Below are 19,203 nucleotides of genomic sequence, written 5' to 3' on the forward strand. Positions count from 1 at the left end.
TGAAATGGTCTCTCGATATTCCTAGACCTTGGTGTGCAGTTATTCAATAAAACACTAATCTAGGTGCTGCTGTGAAAAGATTTTATAGATGTAATTACAGTCTCAAATCAGTTTACATTAAGATAAGGAGATTACCCAGGTAGGCTTGAAATGAGCCTTTAAAAGAAGATTTCTTCAACTGGTAGTAGAAGATAAGGTGAAAGACTCAGAGCACAAGAAGTAGTTAATGTGCTCTTGTTGGCATAAAATGCAGAGAGCTGAGAATGGCCCCTGACTGGCATGTAAAAAGGAAACAGTCCTACAATAGACCTATAACTATAAGGAACTGAATTTTTCTAACAATGAGAATGAGCTTAGAGGGAATATTTTCCCCAGAGCTTCCAGATAAGAGCTTATCACAGCTGTAACTTTGATTTCAGCATTATGATACTCTGAGAAGGGAACCCAATTTCTTTCATAAGTGCTCAAAATGGATGAAAGACCTAAAGGTGGGACAGGAAACCATTAAAATCCTGGAGGAGAACACAGGCAGCAACCTCTTTGACCTCAGCCACAGCAACTTCTTGCTAGACACATCTCTAAAGGCAAGGGAAACAAAAGCAAAAATGAACTACTGGAACTTCATCAAGATAAAAAGCTTTTGCATAGCAAAGGAAACAGTCAACAAAACTAAAAGAAAAACTATGGAATGGGAGAAAATATTCACAAATGACAGAGATAAAGGGCTAGTATCCAAAAATTAAAAAAAAAAAATTATCAAACTCAACACCCCAAACACAAATAATCCAGTCAAGAAATGGGCAGAAAACATGAACAAACATATCTCCAAAGAAAACATACAAATAGCCAAGAGACACATGAAAGAATTCTCAACATCATTTGGCATCAGGGAAATCCAAATCAAAACCACACCAGTCAGAATGGCTAAAATTAACTCAGGAAACAACAGATGTTGGCGAGGATGTGGAGAAAGAGGAATCCTCTAAAACTGTTAGTGGGAATGCAAACTGGTACAGCCACTCTGGAAAACCCTATGACCCAACAATTGCACTACTACATATTTATCCAAAGGACACAAACACAGTGATTTGAAGGGGCACATGAACCCTAATGTTTATAGCAGCAATGTCCACAGTAGCCAAACTATGGAAAGAGCCCAGATGTCTATTGACAAATGAATGAATAAAGAAATGTAGTACATATATACAATGAAATATTACTCAGCCATCAAAAAGAATGAAATCTTGCTATTTGCATAATATGAATGGAACTAGTGGGTATTATGATAAGCAAAATAAGTCAGTCAGAGAAAGACAAATACCATATGATTGCATTCATATGTGGAATTTAAGAAGCAAAACAGATGAAACATAGGGGAAAGGAAGGAAAAATAAAATAAGTGGAAAACAGAGAAGGAGGCAAGCCACAAGAGACTCTTAACTATAGGAAAGAAACTGAGGGTTGCTAGAGGGGAGGAGGGTTGGGGTATGGGGTAATTGGGTGATGGGTACTAAGGAGGGCAATTGATGTAATGAACACTGGGTGTTATATGCAACTGATGAATCACTAAATTCTATTCCTGAAACTAATATTACAATATATGTTAACTAAATTGAATTTAAATTAAAAAAACAAAAAGACATTGGAAGAGAGAGGAAAAGATGGTGGAGGACTAGGGGACACTATTCCAACTGGTCCCCGGAATTCAGCTGGATATCTACCAGACCACTCGGAGCACCCATGAAATCAGCCTGAGAAATAAGACAATCTAGATGTCTATAAACAGAATATCACAGGTGGTTGGTTTCAAGGTACGAAGTGGGGAGCCGTGATTCCGCAGGCAGATATCGGAGGATAGATGGAAGGGAGAGGATCCTACACCACTAGTGAGTGATAGCCTCCTGCACTAGAGATGGGGCACAGACTCACAGACCAGTAGCGGCAGGGAAAGGAATTTAGATGGAAACCAGAATGGGGGTGTTGTGTGTGCAAACTGGGGGCGGCTGGAGGTTTTAGAGGCACAAAGGGCAGAGACGTGTCCCAACCTGGAGGCAGGACTGGGAGCACTATGGAAGGGAGCACAACCCACTATGCTGCAGTTTATGACAGCACAGACAGAAATGGAAAGACTGTGGCCCAGAGAGCTCCCTGAAGCACAGACTGTGATCTCTCTGCTCTGGGGCAGAGGGCTGGAAACGGCCTCTTCTGCTCTGACTCTCAGAAGAAACGTGGAAAGCTGCCAGGGAAAGCTGCCTGGGAAGGATGCCAAAGAACAAAGGAACTGGTTCCCACTGAGCCCATCCCCCAACACAGGGGGGCAGGGCAACTCTGCCCAAACAAGTTGCTTGCATAACAGCATGGCAGGCCCCTACCCCAGAAGACAGCTTGGGAAAACAAGAGGCCAGCAACCCTAAGGTCCCAAGAAAACAGGTGCATCTTGCTTGGGTTGTGGTCAACAATTTGGACTCTATACATTCCCTCAACCACCCATCAACAGACTGACTAGGAAGAGGAAACCCCAAAATAGAAAAGACTCAGATTATGAATTATGCCACATATTTACAAATGGATTCAGATATAACCAAGATGTTGGATGTGGAATTCAGCTAGCAATTGTGAAGACAACAGCTAGAATGGAGAAATCAATTAATGGCAACATAGAGTCTCCAAGGGCAGAAATGAAAGCTGAATTGGCAGAACTTGAAAATGCTATCCATGAGATCCAATCTAATCTAGATAATCTAACAGCTAGGGTAAGTGAGGCAGAAGAATGAATTAGTGACCTGGAAGACAATTTAATAGATAAAAAGGGAAAAGAGGAGGCCAAGGAAAAACAACTCAGAACCCATGAAAATAGAATCAGAGAAATATGTAACATTATGAAATGATCCAATGTCAGAATTATTGGAATCCCAGAGGGAGTGGAGAGAGAGAGGACTAGAAGATATATTTGAGGAAATCGTAGCTGAGAACTTCCCTAATCTGGGGAATGAAACAAACATTCGTGTCCAAGAGGCAGAGAGGACCCCTCCCAAGATCAAGAAAAACAGGCCAACACCCTGGCATGTAATAGTAAAACTCGCAAATCTTAGAACCAAGGAAACCATCTTAATGGCAGTTAGGGGGAAGAGATTCCTTACGTACAGAGGGAGGAACATCAGAATCATCTCAGACCTATCCACAGAGACCTGGCAAGCCAGAAATGCTTGGCAAGACATATTCAGGGCACTAAATGAGAAGAACACGCAGCCAAGAATACTTTATTCGGCAAGGCTGTCATTTAAAAAGGATGGAGAGATGCAGAGCTTCCAAGACCAGAAGAAGGTGAAAGAATATGTGACCACTAAGCTGGCGCTGCAAGAAATATCAAGGGGGGTTGTATAAAAGGAGAAAGATCCCAAGAGTGATATACAACAGAAATTTACAGAGACAATCTATAAAAACAAGGTCTTCACAGGCAACATGATGACAATAAATTCATATCTTTCAGTAATCACTCTGAACGTGAATGGCCTAAATACTCCCATAAAATGGCATAGGGTGCAGATTGGATAAAAAGACAGGACCCATCCATATGCTGTCTAAAAGAGACCCATTTTGAACCTAAAGATACATCCAGACTGAAAATGAAGGGATGGAGAACCATCTTCCATGCCAGCGGACCTCAAAAGAAAGCTGGGGTAAAAATTCTTATATCAGACAAATTAGATTTTAAGCTAAAGACTGTAGTTAGAGACACAGAAGGACCCTGTATCATTCTTAAAGGGTCTATCCAATAAGAAGATCTAACAATTGTAAATATCTATGCCCCAACATGGGAGCAGCCATCTACATAAGCCAGCTGTTAACCAAAGTAAAGAGTCATATTGATAACAATATGTTAATTGTAGGAGACCTCAACCCTCCACTCTCAGCAATGGACAGATCATCTAAGCAGAAACTCCACAAAGAAACAAGAGCTTTGCTTGACACCCTGGACCAGATGGACCTCATAGATATATACAGAACATTCCACCCTAAAACAACAGAATACTCATTCTTCTCAAGCACATATGGAACTTTCTCCAGAATAGACCACAGACTGGGTCACAAATCAGGTCTCAACCAATATCAAAAAATTGAGATTATTCCCTGCATATTCTCAGACCACAATGCTTTAAAACTGGAACTCAATCACAAGAAAAAATTTGGCAGAAATTCAAACACTTGGAAGCTAAAGACCACTCTGCTCAAGAATGTTTGGGTCAACCAGGAACTCAAAGAAGAACTTAAACATTTCATGGAAACCAATGAGAAAGAAAACACATTGGTCCAAAATCTATGGACTACTGCAAAGGCAGTCCTAAAGGGGAAATACATAGCCAACCAAGCCTCACTCAAAAAAATAGAAAAATCCCGAATTCACCAAGTAACTCTACACCTTAAAGAACTAGAGAAAAAGCAACAAATGATGCCTAAGCCACTCATTGGAAGAGAAATAATTAAGATTAGAGCAGAGATCAATGAATTAGAAACCAGAAACACAGTAGATCAGATCAATGAAACTAGAAGCTGGTTCTTTGAAAGAATTAATTAGATCGATAAACCACTGGCCAGACATCCAAAAGAAAAGAGAAAAGACCCAAATAAATAAAATTATCAGTGAAAGGGGAGAGATCACAACTAACAGCAATGAAATAGAAACAATTATTAGAAATTATTAGCAACAAGTATATGCCAACAAACTGAGCAATCTGGATGAAATGGATGCCTTCCTGGAAACCTATAAGCTGCCAAGACTGAAACAGGAAGAAATTGACAACTTGAATAGGCCAATAACCAGAAATGAGATTGAAGCACTGATCAAAAACCTCCCAAAAAACAAGAGTGCAGGGCCCGATGGATTCCCTGGGGAATTCTACCAAACATTCAAAGAAGAAATAATACCTATTCTCCTGAAGCTGTTTCAAAAACTAGAAACAGAAGGAAAGCTTCCAGACTCATTCTATGAGACTCCTGTCTCCCTGGTCAATGGAGAAATAAACAGGGTTTTAGAGGGGAGGGGGCTGGGGGCATGGGTTAGCCTGGCGATGGGTATTTAGGAGGGCATGCACTGCATGGAACACTGGGTGTTATATGAAAACAGTGGATTGTGGATCACCACATCAAAAACTAATGATGTATTGTATGGTGACTACCATAACATAATAAAATGAAATTAAAAAAAAAAAGGGTCGGGGAGAGAATGTGATCAGGCACAAGACTAGAATGATGCCATACACTAGAAATTTAGGGTATATTTTGTTCTGTTAGAAGAAAGTGTATCCCCAAATTTTAAAGAGATAAAAACTTATATATATACAAAAAATAAGGTTAACTACAATGAAGGGATAGAATGACTGTAAAAATGAAAATTAAAAAAGATTTTTTAAAAAAAGGAATTGATAAGATGTTGGTTGAAAGAGGGAAAAATAAAAATTCAAAAAAATAGAAAATGTAAAAAATAAATAAAATTAAAAAAATTAACGTTGAATGACTAAAGAATCATGGGTGGGGGGAAAGCCATGAATTCTATGTGCTGTTTTCCCCTAGTGCTGGAGTTCTGCAGTTCTCATTAATCGGTAAACTTGGTCTTGGCTGGCTGTTCTTGCTGATATTCTGGGGGAGGGGCCTGTTGCAGTAATTCTCAAATATCTTTGCCTGAGGCGGAATTGCACCACCCTTGTTAAGGGCCAGACTAGGTCATCTGCTTGGGTTTGCTCCCTGTAACTTTTGTTCCCTGAAAGCTTTCTGTAGAGCTTTGGAGGACGAGCATGAAAATGTCGGCCTCCCAATCTCCTCCCCAGAGGAGCCAAGATCTCAGGCCCCACTCCTCAGTAAGTCCCCAGAGAAAAGCATTCAGTCACTCCTGTCTCCCTGGTCAATGGCTGCACTCTGTGCTCACCTGGCCTGTGACCCAGCGTTTCTATCTCTGGCACATGACCCCATTTGGAGTCTCCAAACCCAGCAGATTCCTGTGGTGTGTTCCTGTGCAGCTCCTCCCAGGGGAGGAAGGGGAGTCTCCCTGGATCTGCCTCTTGTTGGGTCCCTGCTGGAAGAGTAATGGCCTGACTGTGCCACGGATCATAGTTTATGGCAACCCTGAGCTGAGACTCCACTTCTCAGCTCTATCTTTGCAGCTGGCTTCCCCACTCTGATACCTGGGGGCTCTGCTGCACTCAGGCACCCCTGGTCTTTCTGTGACCCTCAGGGTCCTGAGACCACACTGTCCCAGTGAGGGTTCCACCCCCCGCTTAGCCACTGGAGCGATGTCCCTCAGTAGAGCAGACTTCTGAAAGTTCCACTTTTGTGCTCTGCTGCTCTGTTACTTGCTGGTAGCTGGCTAATGGAAGCTCCCTCCCCCCATGGTCTATCTTCCCATATATTGCCTCAGATTCACTTCTCCACACGTCCTACCTTCCAGAAAGTGGTTGCTTTTCTCTTCAGAGAGTTGCTGCTATTCTTTTCTTTTATCTCCTGTTGAGTTTGTAGGTGTTCAGAATGGTTTGATACCTATCTAGCTGAATTCCTGGGACCAGATGAAATTTACATCTCCTCCTCCTCTGCCATCTTGCTTCTCCTCCTTGTTGTTGTTTTCAAATGCACAGATTCTAGTAGCTGTGTCGTCTTGGTAAGTGTTAACTTTTCTTTAGGTCCTGGGGCTTTCAGAGCTGGTCTGAGCCTTCCAGATCCCACTCCTCTGCAGACGCTCATCCTGGACCCCACAGCAGCATGCCTTCACTGCGCAGGGGAGGGGATGGAGGAACCCACGACCCCCAACCTCCTAGCACTCCACTCTTGCCACACTCCTCTGGGGCACCTGAGGTGGCGGGGCACAGAGCCTCAGAGGCGGGGTGGGGTGGGGTGGGGGCGGGGGCGGCACCCGGAAGAGAAGGTGAAGGGCCGGCGGCAGCGTCATGTCCCGTCCACAGGTGGTGGGGCTGCATGGGGGCTTTTTTACCATTTTAATTACTATGAGTCTTAGTGTGGACCTCCTTGAGTTGATTTTTTGGGGGTATTTCTGTGCCTCTTGGATCTGGATATCTGTTTCCTTCTCCAGATTAGAGTTTTCACTGTATTTTAAATAATTTTCTTTTTTTTTTCACAAATAAATTTTATGCCCCCATTTTCTCTCTTCTTTCTCTCGGATCCCTATAATGGAAATGTTATTACACTTGATAGAGTCAGAGTTCCCTAAGTGTATTCTCAATTTTCATAATTATTTTTCTCTTACTTTCTCAGATTGATTGCTTTCCATTACTCTGTCTTCCATGTCATTAATTCCTTCCTCTGTTTTCTTTAGCCTACTATTTATTCTTTCAAGAGTACTTTTAATTTCATTTATTGTATTTTTCAACTCTGGTTCTTTTTATCTCTTTGTTAAAGGTCCTCAAGTCTTTTCTGAAGTCCAGCGAGTATCTTTATAATCATTACTTTTAATTCTCTACCAGGCATATTAACCGTTTGACTTAGTATTCTTTCAGTGGTTTTGTCCTCTTTCTTTTGGGACTTATTGCTCTGTTTCCTCATTTTGTCTAAGTCTCTGTGTCTTTTTCTATGTGTTAGGAAAGTCAGCTACATCTCCTGCTTTTGAAGGTAATGGCATTATGAAGAAGAGGTCCTGTAGTGTCCTGCAGTGTGCTGTCCCCTTTTCCCCTGTGCCTGGTGCTTCATGGAATTTCCCCTTTGTGTTTTGCCTATGTCTTGTTGTTCTCTGGCTGTTTTTTTTTTCCCTTTAGTCAGGTCATCTGCAGAGGCTCTCTTTGCCTGTCATGAGCAGTGTTTAGTCTTACCCTGTTTGGAGAGTGTTTTAAGAAGGTGCTCACTGGTTTGTTTGTGAAATGAGACCTGCCACTGATCCTGCACAAACTGAGGTCCTGTTAAATGTGTGGGTTGGAGACATGGTATTGGCAGGGTTTGAGCTGTTCTTCTGTGAATGGGGGCCTGAAATGCTGGGACTGAGGCAAGTGTGACTGGAAGGGAAATTCCACAGTAGCAAGATGGGTAGGGCTTGGTGTGAGCAATTTAGGTAGTTAGTGAGTATGAATGCTGAGCTGATTTCATATTTGACCTTGTGAAGTGAGGAAGTAAAGTGTCACCTGCCATTTCTTTTGTTCCTGGATGGGTCCCCCTACAATTTTTGCCTCTCTAGGATATGCTCGAGTAAATAACTCTCCCTCCAATAAGCCCAAGACAATTTTCAAACTGCTGCTTCTATGCTTTATCTCCATGGGCTGCTTATCCTACTGTTTGTTTGAGGGTTCAGACTCAGTGTCCTAATGTGTCCCACGTTCTCCCAGAGGCAAGCCCACCGATTTTTTTTTTAAATTCCAGGCTTTAATTCGATTTGATTTGATTTGATTTGATTTGATTCCCACTGGTTGTAAGAACTCACAACTCAGCCCCTCTCACCTTCAAAGCCAAATCTTATGGGGATTCATCTTCCTTGTGCAAGCTCTGGTGTGATAGTCTGTTTTCACCCTTCTTCATACCCCTGGCTTCCACCTGACCACAGATGGCCAAAGTCTGCTTTGCTCCAAAACCACATCTCTGCCCTTCCTACCTTCTTTGATGTGGCCTTTTCTCCACTTTTAGTTGTGAAGATTGTTCTGCAGTGTTTGGGTTGTTTTCTGGGTTATTTATGCTAATTGAATATTATGTACTTGCATACATGGGACCAGTCATGGTTTGGAACCTCCCACTCCACCATCTCCCCTGAGTTCCACAAATTTTAATTTTAATTGTGATTTTCTCCAGAATTCTCATTATGTTCTTAATATAGATTAAGTTCTTAAAGGTTGTGCTGTTATGAGTTGAATTGTGTCCCCCAAAAGTTATATTGAAGTCGTAATCCCAGGGACCAGAGAATGTGACTTTGTTTGGAAATAGGTTTATTGCAGATTAGTTATTTGAGGTCATACTGGAATAGGATAGACTTTATTCTAATATGACTGGTGCCCTTATAAGAAGAGAAGTGTGATGGAAAAAGACATACAGGGAGAACTCTGTGATGAAGGAGGCAGAGATTGGAATGAGACATCTACAAGCCAAGAAATATCAAAGATTTCCAACAACATCAGAAACTAAGAAAAAGTAATGAAACTTGGTCTACCCTAGAAACTTCAGAGAGAGCACAGCCCTGTCAACACCTCAACTGGGGACTTGTAGCCTCCACAACTGTGAAAGAATAAATTTATGTCTCTTTTAAGCCACCCAGTTTGTGGTGCTTTGTTATGGCAAATCTAAGAAACTAGTACACAGGGTTGCTGATGGTTCCACACCCAACCAATCCAAGAGACAGTAAGTGGAATCTGCTAGTTTCTTAAGGATTGGGACTAGATACTTTTACAGCATCATTTCCAACATATTCCATTGATCACAGTAGTTACAGATCTTCCTCCTAGATTTAAGGAGAGGATACAGACTCAATCTCTTCATACAAGGAGTATTAAAAGTTTTTTCAAAATCTTTAAAAAACCATATAGTATATGTTTGTTAAGTTTACATTTTTGCTGTTATCTTTGTGCTTTATGATATCCACAATTCACAAAATTTGTTATATTGGACAAGTAGGACTCTCATAAGTGCAATCTGCAAACAACCCAATTCTTTTGTCCCTCTGCCCATTTGAGCCTATTGTGTCAGGATAGTTCTTTCCACAATATTGGAAGAAATCTTGAGCAGACTCCACAGCTTATCTGCTCATTCTCAGAAAATAAAAAGCCTTGTTCACTTTCAGTCACAAGAATAGTCTCATTTAATAATTAACAAGCCCTTCCAAGTATAATAATAAAAAGCTCTGACTACATTCAAAATTAAAGTTGTCCTTTCCCTCAGCTCTTGTCTCTTGTCTGCTTTAATTTGGCTGTCTATAGTGGGGAAAGAGAGACATGGTTGTCACCTCTAGGTCCACATCATGCTTTTATAATACATCTTTCCTGTCTCTAGACTACCTCCAGTTTCTCCAGGATAGAGGGAGAATACGAACTTCCAACTTGACTAATACAAACCTAATCTAACATTTGTTTTCTCTATTCAGGGAAAATATTTATAGTTGACTTTCATAGGATGGTAACAATAGTCACTATGCCATACATTACACCTCCTCCTCCTCTTCTTTCTTTTCCGTAGGCTACATGCCCAGCATGGAGAACAACATGGGGCCTAAACTCACAACCCTGAGATCAAGACCTGAGCTGGGATCAAGTGTGGGATCCTTAACAGACTGAGCCATCCAGGTGCCCTTCATTCATTCTTATAAAAAAATTTACTAATGCTCTAATAGTTTTCTATCTCTATGGAATAAATTACCACAAATATAAAGACCTAAAACCATGTTCATTTCTTAGCTCACAGTTCTTTAGATTAGAAGTTTGGTCACACTGTAGCTCAGTCCTCTTCTTCTTTTTTTTTTTTGCTGTTTTTTTTAAATTTTTTTTTTAACTCTAAAAAAAGAAAAAGGTTTATTTAACATTTTTTTATTATGTTATGTTAGTCACCATACAATACATCATTAGTTTTTGATGTGATAGTCCACAATCCATTCTTTTTGTATAACACCCTGTGCTCCATGCAGTACGTTCCCTCCTTAATACCCATCATCAGACTAACCCATCCCCCCACCCACCTCCCCTCTAAAACCCTGTTTGATTCTCAGAGTCCATAGTCTCTCATGGTTCATCTCTCCCTCCCATCTCCCATGCTTCATTTTCCCCTTCCTTTTCCTAATGTCTTCCATGCTATTCCTTATGTTCCACAAAGAAGTGAAACCATATGATAATTGACTTTCTCTGCTTGATTTATTTCACTTAGCTTAATCTCCTCCAGTCCCATCCATGTTGATGTAAAAGATGGGTATTCATCCTTTCTGATGGCTGAGTAATATTCCATTGTATATATGGACCACATCTTCTTTATCCATTCATCTGTTGAAGGGCATCTAGCTCTTTCCACAGTTTGGCTATTGTGAACATTGCTGCTATGAGCATTGGGGTGCATATGGCCCTTTTTTTCACTACATCTGTGTCTTCAGGGTTAATACCCAGGAGTGCAATTGCTGGGTCATAGGGTAGCTCGATTTTAATTTTTTGAAGAACCACCACACTGTTTTCCAAAGTGGCTGTACCAAATTACAGTCTCACCAACAGTGTAAGACGGTTCCCCATTCTCCACAACCTCTCCAACATTTGTTGTTTCTTGCCTTGTCAATTTTTGCCATTCTAACTGGTGTAAGGTGGTATCTCAATGTGGTTTTGATTTGAATTTCCCTGATGGCTAATGATTATGAACATTTTTTCATGTGTTTGTTAGCCATTTGTATGTCTTCTTCAGAGAAGTGTCTTTTCATGTCTTCTGCCCATTTTTTTGACTTGATTATTTGTTTTTTGGGTGTTGAGTTTAAGAAGTTCTTTATAGATCTTGGATACCAGCCCTTTATGTGTAGTGTCATTTGCAAATATCTTCTTCCATTCTGTGGGTTGCCTCTTTGTTTTGTTGACTGCTTCCTTTGCTGTGCAGAAGCTTTTTATGTTGATGAAGTCCCAAAAGTTCATTTTTACTTTTGTTTCACTAGCCTTTGGAGATGTATCTTGAAAGAAGTTGCTGTGGCCGATGTCAAAGAGGTTATTGTCTATGTTCTACTCTAGGATTTTGATGGATTCCTCTCTCACAGTGAGGTCTTTTACCCACTTTGAGTTTATCTTTGTGAATGGTGTTAGAGAATGGTCGAGTTTCATTCTTCTGCATGTGGCTGTCCAATTTTCCCACCACCATTTACTGAAGAGACTGTCTTTTTCCATGCATATCTTTTCCTGCTTTGTTGAAGATTATTTGACCATAGAGTTAAGGGTCCATATCTGGGCTCTCTATTCTGTTCCATTGGTCTATATGTTTGATTTTGTGCCAGTACCATGCTGTCTTGGTGATCACGGCTTGGTAATATAGCTTGAAATTGGGGAATGTGATGCCCCCAGCTTTGTTTTTCTCTTTCAACATTTCCTTGGCAATTCAGGGACTTTTCTGATTCCATAGAAATTTTAGGATTGTTTGTTCCAGCACTTTGAAAAATGTCATTGGAATTTTGATCGGGATGGCTTTGAAGGTATAGATTGCTCTGGGGAGCATACACATTTTAACAAAGTTTATTCTTCCAATCCATGAGCATGGAATGTTTTTCCATCTTTTTGTTTCTTCTTTAATTTCTTTCATGAGTGTACTTCCTAGAGTATAGATCCTTTACCTCTTTGGTTAGGTTTATTCCGAGGTATCTGATGGTTTTTGGTGCTATTGTAAATGGAATCGTTTCTCTAATTTCTTTTTCTACAGTTGCATTGTTAGTGTATAAGAAAGCAACTGATTTCTGTGCATTCATTTTGTATCCTGCCACATTACTGAATTGCTGTATGAGTTCTGGTAATTTGGGGGTGGAGTCTTTTGGGTTTTCCACATAAAGTATCATGTCCTCTGTGAAAAGAGAGTTTGACTTCTTCTTTGCCAATTTGAATACCTTTGATTTCTTTTTGTTGTCTGATTGCTGTTGCTAGGACTTCTAGTACTATGTTGAACAATAGTGGCGAGAGTGGGCATCCTTGACGTGTTCCTGATCTTAAGGGAAAGGCTCTCGGCTTTTCCCCATTGAGGATGATATTTGCTGTGGGTTTTTCATAGATGTATTTTATGAACTTGAAGAATGTTTCCTCTATCCCTATACTCTGAAGAATTTTATTCAGGAAAGGATGCTGTATTTTGTCAAATGCTTTCGCTGCATCAATTGAGAGGCCCATATCATTCTTCTCTGTCCTATAATCAATGTGTTCTATCACACTGATTGATTTGCGAATGTTGAACCACCCTTGCATCCCGGGGATAAATCCCACTTGGTCGTGGTGGATGATCCTTTTAATGTATTGTTGGATCCCATTAGCTAGGATTTTGTTGAGGATTTTGGAATCCATATTCGTGAGGGATATCAGTCTGAAATTCTCCTTTTTGATGGAGTCTTTGCCTGGTCTGTGGATTAAGGTAATGCTGGCCTCATAGAATGAGTCTGGAAGCTTTCCTTCTGTTTCTAGTTTTTGAAACAGCTTCAGGAGAATAGGTATTATTTCCTCTTTGAATGTTTGGTAGAATTCCCCAGGGAATCCATCGGGCCCTGCACTCTTGGTTTTTGGGAGGTTTTTGATCAGTGCTTCAATCTCGTTATTGCTTTTTGTCCTATTCAGGTTATCAATTTCTTCCTGTTTCAGTCTTGGTAGTTTATAGGTTTCCAGGAAGGCAACCATTTCATCCAGATTGCTCAGTTTGTTGGCATAGAGATGTTGATAATAACTTCTAATAATTGTTTCTATTTCCTTGGTGTTAGTGGTGATCTCTCCCCTTTCATTCATAATTTCATTAATTTGGTTCCTTTCTCTTTTCTTTTGGATAAATCTGGCCAGTGGTTTATTGATCTTATTATTTCATTCAAAGAACCAGCTTCTAGTTTCATTGATCTGATCTACTGTGTTTCTGGTTTCTAATTCATTGATCTCTGCTCTAATCTTAATTATTTCTCTTCTAATGCATGGCTTAGGCATCGTTTGTTGCTTTTTCTCTAGTTCTATAAGGTGTAGCACTATTTGGTGAATTTGGGATTTTTCTCTCTTTTTGAGTGAGGCTTTAGTGGTTATGTATTTACCACTTAGGACTGCCTTTGCAGTATCCCATAGATTTTGGACAGATGTGTTTTCTGTCTCATTGGTTTCCATGAATGTTTAAGTTCTTCTTTGATTTCCTGGTTGACCCAAACATTCTTGAGTAGAGTGGTCTTTAGTTTCCAATTGTTTGAATTTCTTCCAATTTTTTTCTTGTGATTGAGCTCCAGTTTTAAAGCATTGTGGTCTGAGAAAATGCAAGGAATAATCTCAGTCTTTTGTTATTGGGTGAGACCTGATTTGTGACCCAGTATGTGGTCTGTTCTGGAGAAAGTTCTGTGTGCATTCGAGAAGAATGAGTATTCTGTTGTTTTAGGGTGGAGTGTTCTGTATATATCTATGAGGTCCATCTGGTCCAGTGTGTCATTCAAAGCTCTTGTTTCTTTGTGGATTTTCTGTTTAGATGATCTGTCTATTGCTGAGAGTGGAGTATTGAGGTATCCTACTATTCACATATTGTAATCAATATGACTCTTTATTTTGGTGAACAGTTGGCCTGTGTAGATGGCTGCTTCCATGTTGAGGGTGTAGATATTTACAGTTGTTAGATCTTCTTCTTGGGTAGACCCTTTAAGAATGATACAGGGTTCTTTTGTGTCTCTAACTACAGTCTTTACCTTAAAATAGAATTTGTCTGTTATAAGACTTGCTACCCCAGCTTTTTTTGAGGTCCACTGACATGGAAGATGGATCTCCATCTCTTCACTTTCAGTCTGGATGTATCTTTAGTTTCAGCATGAGTCTCTTATAGACAGCATATGGATGCGTCCTGTCTTTTTATCCAATCTGCAACCCTGTGCCATTTTATGGGAGTATTTAGTCCATTCACATTGAGAGTGATTATTGAAAGATATGACTTAATTGTCATCATGTTGCCTGTGAAGGTCTTGTTTTTATAGATTGTCCCTGTAAATTTCTGTTGTATATCACTCTTGGGTCTTTCTCCTTTTATAGAATCCCCCTTAATATTTCTTGCAGGGCCGGCTTAGTGGTCACATATTCTTTCAATTTCTGCCAGTCTTGGAAGCTCTGCATCTCTCCATCCATTCTAAATGACAGCCTTGCCGAATAAAGTATTCTTGGCTGCATGATCTCTCATTTAGTACCCTGAATATGTCTTTCCAGGCCTTTCTGCCTTGCCAGGTCTCTGTGGATAGGTGTGACGTGATTCTGATGTTCTCCCTCTGTACATAAGGAATCTCTTCCCCGTAACTGCCCTTAAGATGGTTTCCTTGGTTCTCAGATTTGCAAGTTTTACTATTATGTGCCGGGGTGTTGGCCTGTTTTCCTTCATCTTGGGAGAGATTCCTCTCTGCCTCTTGGACACGAATGTTTGCTTTATTCCCCAGATTAGTGAAATTCTCAGCTTTGATTTGTTCAGATATATCTTCTAGTCCTCTCTCTCTCCACTCCCTCTGGGATTTCAATAATTCTGACATTGGATCATTTCATGGTGTCACTTATTTCTCTAATTCTATTTTCATGGATTCTGTATTGTTTTTCCCTGGTCTCCTCTTTTCCCTTTTTATCTATTAAATTGTCTTCCAGGTCACTAATTCGTTCTTCTGCCTCACTTACCCTAGCTGTTAGATTATCTAGATTAGATTGGATCTCATTCATCGCATTTTCAAGTTCTGCCAATTCAGCTTTCATTTCTGCCCTTGGAGACTCTATGTTGCCATTTAATTGATTTCTCTATTTAGCTATCGTCTTCACAATTGTTAGCCTGAGTTCCATCTCTGACATCTTCGTTTTATCTGAATCCATTTGTAAATCTGCAGCATAATTCATAACTGCTGAGTCTTTTCTATTTTTGGGGTTCCTCCTCCTAGTCATTCTGTTGATGGGTGGTTGAAGGAATGTATAGAGTCCAAATTATTGACCATAACCCAAGCAAGATGCACTTGTTTTCTAGGGACCTTAGGGTTGCTGGCCTCTTGTTTTCACAAGCTCTTTTCTGGGGGAGGGGCCTGCCGTGCTGTTAGTCTGGCAACCCTGTTTGAGCAGAGTTGCCCTGCCCCCTGTGGTGGGGGATGGGCTCAGTGGGAACCATTTTTTGTGGCTTTTGTTCTCTGGTTGCTTTCCCAGGTGGCTTTCCATATCTCTTCTGAAAGTCAGAGCAGAAGAGACCATTTCCAACCCTCTGCTTCAGAGCAGAGAGATTGCAGTCTGTTCTTCGTTGAGCTCTCCAGGCCACACTATCTCCATTTCTGTCTGTGTTGCCATAAACTGCAACATCCTGGGTTGCGTGCTTGTCAAAGCGCTCCCATTCCTTGTCTCCAGGTCGGGGCTGGGCTCTGCCCTTTGTGCTTCTAAAATTGCCAGCCATCCCCAGGTTGCAAGCATGGCTCCAGCGCTCCTTTTTCCATTTAAAATCCTTTCCCTGTCGCTACTGGTCTGTGAGTCTGTGCCCCGTCCCAAGCGTGAGAGGCTATTGCTCACCAGTGGTGTAGGATCCCCATGGCCAGGCTTCCCCCAGCTGCCATTTATCCTCCAATATATGCCCACGGAATCATGGCTCCCCACATTGTACCTCAAAACCAACTGCCTGCAACATTCTGTTTGTAGAGATCCAGATCTTCTTATATCTCAGGCTGATTTCATCGGTGGTCAGAGTGGTTTGGTAGATATCAAGCTCAAGTCTAGGGACCAGTTGGAATAGGGTCCCCTACTCTTCCACCATCTTTTCCTCTCCCCCCCTTTTTAAAAATTTTCTTCTTTCTTTTTTCAACCAAATTCTTATCAATTCCTTCTGTAAAATCTATAATTTTCATCTCTACAGTAATATTCCCTCCCATCATCTTATTTAACCTTATTTTTGTACATATATAAGTATTTCTTTCTTTAAAAATTTGGGAGGCAGTTTCTTCTAACAGACCAAAATATGCCAAAAATCTAGTGTGTACCTCTGATCTATTCACAAGCCTGATTATATTCTTTTTATTTTTTCTTTCCCTTTCTTTTCCCTCTGGTTTTGGGTCTCTTCTGATTTGTTTAGTGTATATTATTCTAGGGTTGTTTTTACCGTTTTAGCATTTTGTACTCTTATTTATCTATTCTCTTCTGGACAAAATTACAAGATTCAAAAAGTCACCTCAAAAAAAAGAACAAGAGGCAGTTCTGACTGCCAGGGACCTTAGTAAAATGTCAGAAGTAAAGTTCAGAATGATGATTACAATGATACTAGCTGGGCTTGAAAAATGCATGGAAGATACTAGAGAATCCCTTTCTGGAGAAATAAAATAACTAAAATCTAACCAAGTCAAAACCAAAAAGGCTATTAATGAGGTGCAAAAAAATGGAGGCACTAACTGCTAGGATAAATGAGGCATAAGAAATAATTAGTGATATAGAAGACCAAATGATGGATAATAAAGAAGCTGAGAAAAAGAGTGATAAACAACTACTGGCTCACAAGGGCAGAAGTCGAGAGATAAGTGATACCATAAGACAAAACATTAGAATAATTGGGATCCCAGAAGAAGAAAGAGAGAGGGGCCAAAGGTATATTGGAGCAAATTATAGCAGAGAACTTCCCTAATTTGGGGAAGGAAACAGGCATCAAAATCCAGGAGGCACAGAGAACCCCCCCAAAACCAATAAAAATAGGTCAACACCACAACATCTAATAGTAAAACTTACAAGTCTCAGAGACAAAGAGAAAATCCTGAAAGCAGCTCGGGACAAGAGGTCTGTAACCTACAATGTTAGAAACATTAGGTTGGCAGCAGACCTATCTACAGAGACCTGGCAGGCCAGAAGGGACTGGCATGATATATTCAGAGCACTAAATGAGAAAAATATGCAGCCAAGAATATTATATCCAGCTAGGCTGTCATTGAAAATGGAGAGATAAAAAGCTTCCAGGACAAACAAAAACTAAAGGAATTTGCAAACATGAAATCAGCCCTACAAGAAATATTGAATGGGGTCCTCTAAGCAAAGAGAGAGCCTGAAAGTAACATTGACCAGAAAGGAATAGAGAAAATATACAGTAACAGTCACCTTACAGGCAATAGAATGGCCCTAAATTCATATCTTTCAATAGTTACCCTGAATATAAATGGGCTAAATGCCCCAATCAAAAGACACAGGGTATCAGATTGGATAAAAAAAAAAACAAGACCCATCAATGTGCTGAAGGCAAGAGACTCATTTTAGACACAAAGACACATCCAGTTTAAAAGTGAGGGGCTGGAAAACCATTTACCATGCTAATGGACACCAAAAGAAAGCTGGGGTGGCAATCCTTATATCAGACAAATTAGATTTTAAACCAAAGACTATAATAAGAGATGAGGAATGAGACTATACCCTACTTAAAGGGTCTATCCAACAAGAAGATCTAACAAATGTATATATCTATGCCCCTAACAAGGGAGAAGTCAATTATATAAGCCAATTAATAATAAAATCAAAGAAACACATCAAAAACAATACAATAATTGTAGGGGACTTTAACATCCCCCTCACTGAAATGGACAGATCAACTAAGCAAAAGATCAACAAGGAAATAAAGGCTATAAATGACACACTGAACCAGATGGACTTCACAGATATACTCAGAACATTCCAACCCAAAGCAACAGAATACACATTCTTCTCTAGTGCCCATGGAACAGTCTCCAGAATAGATCACATCCTAGGTCACAAATCAGGTCTCAACCAGTACCAAAAGATTGGGATCATTCCCTGCGTATTTTCGGACTACAGTGCTTTGAAACTAGAAATCAATCACAAGAGGAAAGTCAGAAAGAGCTCAAAAACTGGAGGTTAAAGAGCATCCTACTAAAGAATGAATGGGTCAACGAGGAAAATAAAGGAGAATTAAATTCCTAAGAGGAAAGTATATAGCAATACAAGCCTTTCTCAAAAAACAGGAAAGCTCTCAAATACACAACCTAACCCTACACCTAAAGGAGCTGGAGAAAGAACAGTAAATAAAGCCTATACACAGCAGGAGAAGCTAAATAATAATGATCAGAGCAGAAATCAATGAAATAGAAACCAAAAGAACAATAGTACAGATCAACAAAACTAGGAGGTGGTTCTTTGAAAGAGTTAATAAGATTGATAAACCAGTGGCCAGATTTATCAAAAAGAGAAGAGAAATGACCCAAATAAATAAAATCATGTATGAAAGAGGAGAGATCACAACCAACACCAAAGAAATACAAACAATTATAAGAACATATTATGAGCAACTCTATGCCAGCAAATTATACAATCTGAAAGAAATGGGTGCATTCCTAGTGAAGTATAAACTACCAAAACTGAACGAGGAAGAAATAGAAAACCTGAACAGAGCTATAACCACTAAGGAAATTAAAGCAGTAATCAAAAAATCTCCCAATAAACAAAAGCCCAGGGCCAGATGGCTTCCCAGGGGAATTCTACCAAACATTTAAAGAAGAATTAATACCTATTCTTCTGAAACTGTTCCAAAAAATAGAAGTGGAAGGAAAACTTCCAAACTCATTTTTTTTAAAGATTT

This window comes from Leptonychotes weddellii, chromosome X (genome assembly GCF_054177405.1).
Source record: "Leptonychotes weddellii isolate Sample4059 chromosome X, ASM5417740v2, whole genome shotgun sequence".
Lineage (NCBI taxonomy): Eukaryota > Metazoa > Chordata > Mammalia > Carnivora > Phocidae > Leptonychotes > Leptonychotes weddellii.